The 12,681-nt window shown below is 36.3% G+C and overlaps 1 pseudogene; it reads left to right on the forward strand.

The window, feature by feature from the left end:
• Positions 1 to 7,248: 7,248 nt before the first annotated feature.
• On the forward strand, positions 7,249 to 11,741 carry LOC120189823 (annotated as a pseudogene).
• Positions 11,742 to 12,681: the final 940 nt, after the last annotated feature.

Raw genomic sequence — 12,681 nt, forward strand, 5'->3', positions numbered from 1 at the left:
GGAGGGGTTGTGGCTAGTTCTTGGATCGTTTGTTATTCTTCTGCCATCAGAATGTTGTATGCGTCTGCTTTAGAGTATGGATTTGACTTTGTTTCTGATTTCTGCTCTTGTTCTTCTTGTCTTTTTCTCTTTTCTCGAAGCGTTTGTGCGTGGATTCTTCGTGCTCGTGCTTCGATCTCCGGATCTAGATCTACTAATTCACCTAGGTTTCTTCTGGTCATAAAACAAAAACTAGAAAAATAAATCAGTACTTGTCATTAGTCCCCGGCAATGGCACCAATTTGATAACCGTTGTATTGTTATCAAAATAATTTTGGCTTCTTAAATAGAAAGGAAAATGTGGTAAGATAAGTAGGGTCAATCTACAAGAACTGTGGTATTTTTGATTTAATAAAACTCTTTCTTGATTTTAGAAGAAGATAGAATTCCAGATGAAGTTGAAAAGATATATTAAAATAAAATAAATAATATAATAATAAATATTAATAGTAATAAATATAAAAGAGGGATTTTTAAAAGTTGTTTTTAAAATTAAATATAAGAATTAAATAAAATAAAAATAATTAAATAAACAAATTAAAGAGATTAAGATAAAGAGAAACTTATTGTGAAAGCAGCCTCAGACTTCAGCGTCGCCTCAAATTCATCGGATCATCGAAATAGATTTTTACTTCAAGATTCACGCCATCTTACAAGGACAATCCTTCGCTGCCAACTCGGATTATATCGTTTCAATAACAACTGATTCCGATCTCAGTTTCCTCTAAGCAAACAATTTTCCTAAGTGTGTTCTCGGGAAGTTGAATATGCTTCAATAAGCAAATCCTTCTACAAACGTTAACCAGAACAATATTCGGACCAATATCGAAATCGTTTTGATTTGAAAAGTAAGCTCAGAAAATAGAGAGAAAATCCGAAGCGATTTAAGTACCTTACAATTCTCACGTTTGGAATTGAGCCTTCGCTTTAGTCTTCGGCTTGAAAGAAAATTAGCTAAGCATAACTAAATTCATACTTAGCATAATAGAAAAGTATGTGAAAAATAGAGAGAAAACTAGAGAGAAAAAGAAGATTTTATTCTCAAATGAAAGAAATATGTTTCTAGGCTCACCCTTAGAGAGTATTTATAGCCTTCAAATTCCTAAAAACAAGCTAAAACATCTTAAATCCTAATTAAAACACTTAAAACTATTTAAACTAAAATACCTAAAAAATAATATAATATTCTAAATCCTGATTAAAATACTAAAACCTATTTAAACTAAAATACCTAAAACAAAGATAAAATATAAAAATAATATCTTAAAACTTAATTAAAATACTAAAAACCTATTTAAACTAAAATAAAAAGATAAAATATAATGTTTAAAATATTATTCTAGACTTGAGTTTAATTCAAATCTGAATTCCTTCCAGCTTTGATTCCGAAAATAAAAAAACTGTAGAATTGTGTGCTTTTTGTGCAATTTTCTGAATCTTACATCCTGTACAGAAAATGAATTAAAATGAAAAAATAAGCCATAAAAATCAATGATTAAGGAGTAATTTAAAAGTAAAATATTAACTAAATTAAGCACTTATCAATGCCTATGGGCAATCCCAAACAAAATGGTCTAGCGAGCCATAGTAAAAACACCCTCTAGTCTAGAAATCTCACACTTCAAGTTGCCTCTTCCTATAGATTTGATAGGCTGGGTAATACGCCATCATACATCCACTAACACTAACTATTGATAAGGTTAATAAAGGTCTCCTACTGGACCCTAATCTACCCCCACGATTTACGCTATATGATAGTATTCTAGAATGAATAGTTGAGGTCCTCCAAAAACCTTGAGAATCCATTGCCATATTGGCCGATACCTGAGTGGGTCTTGAAGACTATGTCATCCTCTGACTTTGTCTTAATGTTGCAAGTGAAGCTCTAGACATCATCCTCAGAACCCTTTCGATCGCCTTCTCATGACGGTCAACTCGGCGAAGATTCTAGGTGGGTGGGCAGCCAGATAGGTGAGAATGTCAAGGTGCACGCCTTCCTTGAACCTCCTACAGCGATGATACTCAGATGACCCTAACTCTGGTGTGTAACGACTTTGCCTAAAAAACTCTCTCTCATATTCAATCACATATTTGTCTCCCTGGTTAGATGGAGGAATTGATCTCTCAAATCATCTACATAAGCCTCTCCAATATATTTATATCAAAACTCTGACAAGAAGTGCTCTCAGATCATTCTCTCAAACTCTATGGCTATCTCAATGGTCTCCCACCAGTCTATGGTGTCACCTTTTATAGGGAGGTGACGCACTCTTGATTATCCTTGAGGGTCAAGTTAAGTTGTCTGAGTGTGTGGATGGTCTCTTTAAGCCACTGATCTGTATAGATAGGGTCATCATCCCCATAACCAAGGAAGTTGATCATCTTGTATCAGTAGAGTCTCTTAACTTGGTCCTAAGGGGCTATAGCGGGAGGGCTGGCAGAGTAGGTTGGGTAGGTGGTACAAGAGGTTTCGGGGTGATCACATGTAAATATATAGTGTTGTGGAACAAAATCTATGCAAAAATACACAATCGATGCAAGCAATATAGTAGTGAGTGAGTATCATCTACAAAGGGATTGGAGGTATTATAAAAGCAAGCTATAACAAATAAAAATTGTCACGAACTAAAGCTAAAACTAACTAAATCTAAGTATATATTTACGATGGTATAAACATGTGAAAGTATAGCTATGGTAGATGGAATATATAAATGGTGATGGAATGTTGTGGCGAGAACAAAGTGAAGTGGAATAAAGATGTTGTGGTGAAAGGTGATGAAAATGTAAGTTTACTGAGCTAAGAGTTTAAGAAAAGTGCAAAAATATGATAAAACAGTAAAATAAAATGCATTGGAAATGAGATTAGACTTGATTACCTCACATAATCAAGCTTCTATAGAGGCAAATGGCATAGATTTTCTATGGCAATAATATTTTGTGCTATAGATGATCTCTGCTCATATGAGTTTGTTGCCCGACAGGATTTGTTGAAAATGCTCCTAAACTCTCTCAAGCAAGAAACATGATAAAACTAATGCTACGATAATACCTCTCCGCGTGAACAACAATATAAGTCAATTGACTAAGTTCTATTTGCTTTAGTCGCATAAAACCCCCTTCTTATCTCTAAGGTGAGTTAAAACCTCCCCATCTCGATTTGTCTCCCTTGCTCACATAGATTTGACCTAACTCTCTCGATACTAGGTATTTATACTTAGAAAACGGCAATCTCTCAAAAGCTCTTACAATGCTACAACGCATAAAGGTAAAAATAGTGAGTAAAACAACATTTAAAACATAAAAACATACATTCATCAGTTAACAAAAAATAAAATCATCCAACACAAATCCAGCACCAAATAAGTAAGTTCATGCTGTGGCTAAGTTCATCCAATAATATGCAAGTACAAGCCAAAATAATATAGAAAAATAAAGCACAAGGAGAAGAATACTACTAAAATGAGTTATTGTTGTGACTTAGCTCGACCACCATTCACCGTCTTAGCAAACTAGCCTCTCACGAGGTATAGTTACTACCTCCCTTGAAGCTCGGCTATAGAGGACACCACGAAAAAGAGATTGAAAAAGAAAGAAGAATATGGAAATAAGCAAACGCCTTTCCCTAGGTCACCTCCCAAATATTTTCCAAAAGTCTCTCTAATATGTAGGGCACCTTAGGTATTTATAAAGGAAATATTTTTAGGGTTTTGGGCCCAAAATTCCCTTTGTACCCTAGGTGACACCCTTTTCACGTGAACAGGCGATTATTTTTGGCAGGTGGTCACAAATTTGTTGCGATGGCAGTGGGTCACGTGTTGTTGGACAGCTAAGCAAAGATATTTTTGCTATTTTGTCTTTTCTACTCTAGGTTTGTTTCCCTTCTTTTGTTGTGACAAGTCTTTCAACGTTCCATCTACAGAATTTTACAAAAGCAATTTCATCAGCATGCTACAATGGAAACGTTCTCACCTTAAGCTTTCATCAAATACACAACACCATAAAAAGCAAGACATTTCCCTTACTAACACCGTTTTTCAATAAATTCGTGTTGCATTAAGACTTTATGACCAAATGCTACTATATGACCTAAAAATAATATAAATGCTATGACATGGGCTTTAAAACAAACAACAACCTAAGTAAAAAGACACAAAAATATAGCCTTTTTATGGGGTTATCATCAGGCAATGGACCTAACTATGTGTCTAAGGGCGATCGTCAGGTCCCGAAAGAAGGTCGCCTCATCGACTCTAACATCTCCCGAAATCTCAAACTCTGAGTCTGGGACGAACACATACTGGTGTCGCTCGCTAAAGAAGCTCAACTCTCCTCTATACTATTATAGCTAGGTCCTGAACTATCGTCCATAACTTTTCTATAAAACAAACAGGGAAAGATGAGCCATTATTTCTATTCCATACACCATAGTACATCTAAATACTATAGGGGCATGTACACATATAGACCACCACTAACTCTAACTCATGGTTACTTGGAATGACTAAACCTATCGCTCTAATATCACTAAATGGAATGTCCTAATCTGATACAATCTGAAGATCGATAGATTAGTACAGTACTTGAGACACGGACGTGGCTAACCCAATTTGTTTTTAATATACATAAGACCATATAAAAACATCTGTCATAATTGAAAAATAGAAATAAAATATTTAATTTTACAAAATATGAGAGCCTAAAAAATACAGTCAAACTAGTTTAAATGAGTATTTCAAAATATAGTTAAGACTCGAATACAAAAAGGGTCTATATAAAATAAATGCCTATTAAAAATTTATTCAATACATACATCAAAATCTTATGTCAGTTTGGAAAGCATATACATGATAAACTCCTCGAGCTCTCCTCCTAAGAACCTGCTCACGAAAACAAATTTTGAGCTCACAAGCTCAGTGCTACACTAATAGTCGAACTATACTATATGCATCCACTGCATGCACACGATAAAAAATATAACTATTTACGTATAAGTATTCTAAGCTAAACATACATATAAAGGTAAGCATCATAGTGTGGTCAGAGGGTTTTGCTACATCTCTGAGACACACACACCCCTCTAGCCTACCTAGGGTGAGATCCGAAATTTTCTACATCAGAAGCTTCACCAGACCAACCTACTCCTTAAAAATACTTGGTCCAGCACCTTGTGCACTGATTTTGACTTTTCCGAACATTCTAAAATACAAATGTTCATCCTGCTACTAGAGTAACCCGGGAGTCCTAGTTATTTCTCGAGCATCATACAAAGGCTAGTTTGTATGATTTCCTAAATCATGTTACTTTTAGGTGTAATCATAATTAATAAAATTGTTCTCACTTCAATCTTATTTGAATAAGTTTCAATGGAATTTAATCACTCTAATCGGAATCTTAAGTTGAAAAGGATTTATCACCCAAACTAGGATGATGGTATCGATACTCATAGTTGGAGTATCGGGACTAGCATGTTAGGGTATCGATACTACCCTTAGTATCGGTACCAAATTTGGTTTTGATGTTTTAGAATTTCCCTTAGTATCGATACTCCTAATTCTAGTATTGATACTTCTATATGAGAGTATCGATACTTGCCCCGAGTATCAATACAAAAAGTATTTTCGATGTTTTGCAAAATACCACAATATCAATACTCCTGCAGGGTTATCGATACTCCCATGAGTATCAATACCAAAATTAGCTACTATATTGTTCTTAGTCAGTCAATATCGTACCCTTCCTGTGAGTATCGATATCCTACCCTCACTACCAATACTCGATGAATAAGTATCGATACTTCTAGTTTAAAACCCCTTATTTTGAACCTTAGGATGAACAATATTGGTACTATTCTTCTAGTACAAATACTCAAACCCAGAAATACCCTATTTTGGGCACGAAAATGCATCCTATTACTACTCATGCTCCCCTTTGAGGCCACTAATTGATGATTAAGTCTTATGTAAGATAATAGGGAACCTGAAGGGTTATTTTTCATGCTTAAAAACACCATAAACTAAAATTTACCATGCACAAGCTCACATGCTTCATAGGCTAATACAACTAAGAAAGTGTACTTAATGACCCACAAATGGTATATGAAGGTTAGAAATGTGTTACCTTAGCTTACAAATTGAAAAAAAATGTCTTCAATCACCCAAGGGTTAGCTTTTTTTTTCCTTTAGCTTTGGAACCTTTCTCAATCTCTCATACTAAAATAGAAACGAAAACAATAGTTCACTAAAACATATAGATGTTTAAAAAGATTAGAAATGTGATTTCAAACCTTTAAAAATGAATTGGGAGCACTAAGGAATCCTAAAACTCAAAACCCAACTAAACCCCCACCTAAGGCTTTCCATGGCCAAAATTTAAAATAAGAAGCTTGAGATGTTATGATTTCGTTTCTTACCTTAGAAACTCTGGAGTAAGAATAAAGATCAATAAAGCTTTCACCTTTTTTATCTTCAAGAAGGAAAAGAAGGAAGTTTGAAGGGGAGAAGAAGAAGAAGACAATGAGACAAAGTCTTCATACTTGAGCTCAAATTAATGGGAATCAGGCTTCAGGTAGCTTTAAGGGTAATTTATCATTTTGGTCCTTTCATTTTTGTTTTCAAACTAAAAATACCCTTTTTAAGTCTAAATGGGCTCAAGCCCAACTCATGGTAGGCCCAAAAATTAACATTGTAACATAAAGTTGGTCTTCTAGTTTGTTCTAAGATCCACTTGAGTTACCTGAACTACTAACCAGGGATTTGGGGCATTACATCTTGTCTGAATTCAAACCCTAGTATTTATCTTGCGAATGTAATATCTCTCAACTTAATCGTATTTGTTTATTTGCTTCTATGCTTAAACAACCGGTTAGTACAAGACATGGCTAAAAGTCAATGCCAAATATACTATTTAAGATAATACTTGTGTGCAGTGGTGGATGTATGTATAACCTATGGTGGGCAAGTGCCCGCCCTGGAATTCGAATTTCCTATTGTAGTTGTTCATTTTATTAAAGGTGCCCACCCTGAAATTTTTTTTGTGCCCATCCGATATGAAATTTTTTAGTTATTAATACATATATTCCCACCTAGAAAAATATTTTTGGATTCTCCACTACTTGCATGGCTTCAAATCTGGCAGAAAAGCTGTTTCTTGATATTAACAGATGTAGTTAAATGGAGGAAGAAAAACAAAATGCACTGCAAGATAAAAAAAACTATGAGTAGTAACGATGATTTTAAGAAGGAGAAACATGGATCTATAAGTTCCATTTTCATGCATGCGGATGGTGTAGATATGTGGCTGATGGTTGCTGGCTTCATCGGAGCTGTTGCTGATGGCAGTGCTACACCTTTGATGATATATTTGGTTGGCCATATGTTTAACAGTGTCGGCAGCGCTGGTTCAGCTTCATCAATTGATTTGCTCACCCACAACGTTAATAAGGTACGCTATTACTCACAAACTATGATTAATATTAGTACTTGAGCTTTTTCGTATATTTGAATGATAATGGTCGTACCGTATACAGAATACATATAACATATCAGATCCATCGTACTTGTTTCCATGGCTGACAGGTTGCTCTATATATGATTTTGATTGCCTGTGGTGGATGTGTTGGGTGTTTCCTAAGTGAGTTTGAAGCAAATGCTTATTTTTGCTAGTTAATTGCTTCCGAGTTAAAGGAAATATCAAATATACTAATCACTCTACTTCTGCTCTATGATTTCAAAATCTTTTAGAGGGATATTGTTGGATAAGGACAAGTGAAAGGCAAGCAGCACGAATGAGAACAAGGTATTTGAAAGCTGTCCTAAGACAAAATGTTGGCTACTTCGACATGAATGAAACGAGCACAGCTGAAGTAGTCACAAGTGTTTCCAATGAAAGTCTCATAATTCAAGATGTTATAAGTGAGAAGGTAGCAAATGTTTCTCAAAATATTCATCCTCTTCTTTTAGCTTTGCGGAAACTACTACCTTAATTCAAGTTCTTATTCGACTGACTTGTTTGTTATGTTTTAGGTTCCAAGCTTAATAACAACTGGTGCTACATTTATTGGATGTTGCATAATACCATTTCTCATAGCATGGAAATTAGCCCTTGTGGTTTTTTCCATTTATTTTACTTCTGGTGGTTCCATCTCTAATATATGGAAGAATTTTACTGAGTCTTGCAAGGAAGATTAGGGTAGAGTATAATAAAGCCAACACAATAGCAGAGCAGGCAATATCTTCCGTAAGAACAGTTTATGCCTTTGTCGGTGAAAACACAACCACAACTACGTTCTCTGCAGCTCTACAAGGAGCTTTGAAGCTGGGGCTGAGGCAAGGGTTGGCTAACGGTGTAGCCGTTGGAAGCAATGGAATTACTTTTGCTGTTAGGGCTTTCATTATTTACTACGGTAGCAGAATGGTTATCTACCATGGAGCTAAGGGTGGAACTATATTCATTGTGTGCAGTTGTATAACTCTAGGAGGAAAGTAAGAGTTTTGAACATTTATTCCTTGACCATGATGCATCATGCATGCCATCTTAGATAGTGGCAATATATCGTTTTTATTCTGATTTTTAATGTCATTTTTCCTTTTATTAAACAGAGAACTTGGTATTGGCTTATCCAAACTGAAGCCCTTATATGAAGCATGTGCGGCTGCAGAACGTATAAATGAAATGATTGAAATAGTTCCAAAGATTGATTTAGATAATTTGGTGGGGGAAACCTTGGATAAAATTGTAGGAGAATTCGAATTCAAACAAGTTGAGTTTGCATACCCTTCAAGGCCTGAGAGCATAATTTTCAAGAGTTTCTGTCTCAAAATTCCTGCAGGGAAGACTGTGGCTCTGGTGGGTAGTAGTGGATCAGGAAAAACCACGGTAATTTCGTTGTTGCAAAGGTTTTATGACCCTCTTGCAGGAGACATACTACTTGATGGGGTTTCAATTATAAAATTGCAGCTCAAGTGGTTAAGGTCTCAAATGGGGTTGGTGAGTCAAGAGCCTACACTATTTGCAACAACCATTAAAGAGAACATACTTTTCGGCAATGAAGAAGCTGGAATGGAACAGGTTACTGAAGCTGCTAAAGCTTCCAATGCCCATAATTTCATATCCCAGTTTCCTCAAGGATATGACACCCAGGTTTGTTTGCTTATCTTTGTTCTTAACAAGTCAGTGTAAACCATTTTTTTCAGGTCACTTTATTAAACAAGTATAACATCCAGAAATAGAAATTGATAGTCTATATATTCCTATAGCTTGAACATAAAAACTTCAATATTGTGTTTTATATTTAACAGGTTGGAGAAAGAGGGGTTCAAATGTCTGGTGGACAGAAACAAAGAATTGCCATAGCAAGAGCTTTGATAAAAGCACCCAAAATCCTCCTCCTTGACAATCATTGTGCCCACCGCCTTTCTACTATTAGACATCCTGATTAATTGCTGTTGTCCAAGATGGACAGGTCATGGAGATCGGAGCACATGATGAGTTAATGGTAAATGGAAAGGGCTTTTATTCCATGCTAGTGCAACTTCAACAAACAGAACAACTAAAAGTCGTGGAAGAATGTAATGAAAATTTATCGGTGAATGACTCAGCTCATATAACAAACATGGAAATCAATATTGCTAGCAGTCGTAGAGTCTCCTCTCTACGAACCGAACAAGTTCAACCAATTCTGTAGCATCAAATCATGCTTCATTAGATGGAGAAATGAAAGTTTCTACACCATCTGTTAGGAGATTGTCGACCTTGAATTTACCAGAGTGGAAACAAGCTACCATAGGATGCTTGAGTGCAATTTTAGTTGGTGCAGTGCAACCACTTTCGTCTTTCACAATGGGGTCAATGATATCGATGTTTTTTCTCACGGATCATAGTGAAATTAAAGAAAAGGCCAAGGTTTATGCGTTGGCTTTCCTTGGGTTTTTTCTATTTTCACTGGCATTCAATATTATTCTGCATTACAATTTTTCTTACACGGGGGAGCACTTGACGAAGAGGATGAGAGAAAGGCTGCTTTCAAAGATACTGACGTTTGAAATTGGGTGGTTTGAGCAAGATGAGAATTCCAGTGGCCCTGTTTGTTCTAGATTAGAAAAAGATGCAAGTGGGGTATGTTCTTTCCATCTTTTTATTGTATTTTTTTATGATTATGTTAAGTTGTGTTGTTTAGTCATGATTCGTATTTGAATTAACTACAAAGAAACTCCAGAACTAAAAAAATTGTATACGAATAAAAACTCAAAATCTTAAGATGCATATAATTGATTTATATGATAAATTCAAATATTTTTGTTGATGTTTAATGTTTACAGGTGAGATCTTTATTTGGTGATGGATTGCCTTTTCTTGTGCAAACTTTCTCGTGTGTAACTTTAGCTTTTGCCATGGGCCTATTCATTGCTTGGAGACTTGCCATTGTCATGATACTTGTCCAACCCCTCATCATCCTCTCCATATACGCTCGAATGGTCTTACTAAAACGAATGTCCCAAAAAGCTATCGAAGCACAACAAGAGAGCAGCAAGCTTGCTACTGAGGCAGTTTCCAACCACCGAACCATTACTGCTTTCTCATCTCAAGATCGAATCTTGAAAATGCTACATAAGTCCCAGGAGAGTCCTAGAAAAGAGAATGTTAGACAATCTTGGTTAGCTGGTCTTGCACTTGGGTTGTCTCAATTTCTTTTGTCAAGCGTTATAGCCTTTGATTTCTGGTATGGCAGTAAACTCAAATCTCAGGGACATATTTCCTCAAAAGCCTTCATTGAAACATACCTCATTTTGATTAACACTGGTTTTTACATTGCTAAAGTTGCCAACATGACATCTGACTTGGCCAAGAGTGTTGAGGTTGTTGGATCTTTGTTCGCTATATCAGACCGCTGCACAAAAATCGAACCTGATGATTCTAACGGTTATGTTGCTGAAGAAATTACAGGACATGTGGAAATTTGTGACATCGATTTTGCATATCCGGCCAGGCCTAATATGATCGTCTTGAAAAACTTTTCAATCTCCATTGAAGCTGGGAAATCAACAGCGTTGGTGGGACAAAGTGGATCAGGCAAATCCACTGTGGTCAGTTTGATTGAGAGATTTTATGACCCTCTCAAAGGAGTAGTGAAGATTGATGGTCGAGATATAAGATTATACAACCTAAGGTCATTGAGGAAACACATAGCACTCGTTAGCCAAGAACCAGCACTATTTTCCAGAACCATCAAGGAAAACATTTTGTATGGAGCATCTGATAAAACTAATGAATCTGAAATCATTGAAGCAGCCAAAGCAGCCAATGCTCATGATTTCATTTCCGGCCTATCAAATGGCTATGATACCTGGTGTGGAGACAGAGGTGTACAACTATCCGGGGGGCAGAAGCAACGCATCTCCATAGCCCGAGCCATATTGAGGAATTCAATGATGTTATTGTTAGATGAAGCAACCAGTGCACTTGATGGAAAATCTGAGAAACTGGTGCAAGAGGCATTAGAGCGAATGATGGTGGGGAGGACTAGTGTAGTTGTGGCACATAAGCTAAGTACCATTCAAAATTGCGATGTTATTTTTGTGTTAGACAAAGGGAAGGTGATCGAGAATGGTAATCATTCATCCTTGTTAGCAAAGGGGCCAACAGGTGCTTACTACTCATTGGTTAATCTTCAAAGTAGAACACATGATTCTACGTGGTTCAAATAAGTTGTGTATTTGTTTAGACGAATAAGCGAGTCAAGAAATCAGCAATCTTGTTGTTGAAGCAGCAATTTCTTGTTAAGGTGACAAGCAAATGCTCGAAAAATCTTGAGAAAACCAACTAAAGCAAACAAATTGAAAGAACAAACTTCTTGATCAATTAACACCTTGAGTACAAGAGTTGTTATACACAGAGTTTGCATGAGAGTGCATGCAGTTACACTCATCAACAAAGCTTAATTAACTACTTAACTGCTACCTAACTCCGCGAGTCAACTGCAACTTAACTCCAAGAGTAAACTGACGACACAACTTTCATACTTCAATATTCTCTCTACTTTCTCCTCCTCTTCTGATTTTTTTTTTCAACATTGCTTTACACAACTTTTTTCGAAACTCTTCAAAAGCAATTCTAGCCAGAGGTTTGGTGAACCCGTCTGCAATCTGATGAGTAGCAGGAATGTAGTTGACTCGTAATTGTTTTGCTGCCACCTTCTCTCGAACAAAGTGGATGTCAAGATCCATGTGAGCATAATAAATAGGATTCGCGCTCATGGCAACAAAGCTTGTGTTGTCGCACCAGATAACCGGCTCTTAACGCTACGAGGCACCAAGATCAGTAAGCAATGATGCTACAGGTCACATCAGCTACAGTATCTACAACACTCTTATACTCGGCTTCCATGGCAGAGCGGGACACCAATTTCTATTTCCTTGAGCTCCAAAAAAACTAGGTTGTTTCCAAGAAATACACTATGCCCAGAGATGGATCTCCGATCATCAAGACTACCTCCAGTCTGGGTAAACAAATGCACAGAGGCGGGGCTAGGATGACATTCTCTCTATAATTTAGTAAAGGTTTTCTAGTTAATAAAGTCTATCTTTAAAAAAAATTGAGATTTAAGGGTCTCATTTTAAGAATTTGCATAGGGCCTCCAACGTCCTA

The sequence above is a fragment of the Hibiscus syriacus genome, unplaced genomic scaffold (genome assembly GCF_006381635.1).
Source record: "Hibiscus syriacus cultivar Baekdansim isolate YM2019G1 unplaced genomic scaffold, ASM638163v2 tig00116959_pilon, whole genome shotgun sequence".
Classification (NCBI taxonomy): domain Eukaryota; kingdom Viridiplantae; phylum Streptophyta; class Magnoliopsida; order Malvales; family Malvaceae; genus Hibiscus; species Hibiscus syriacus.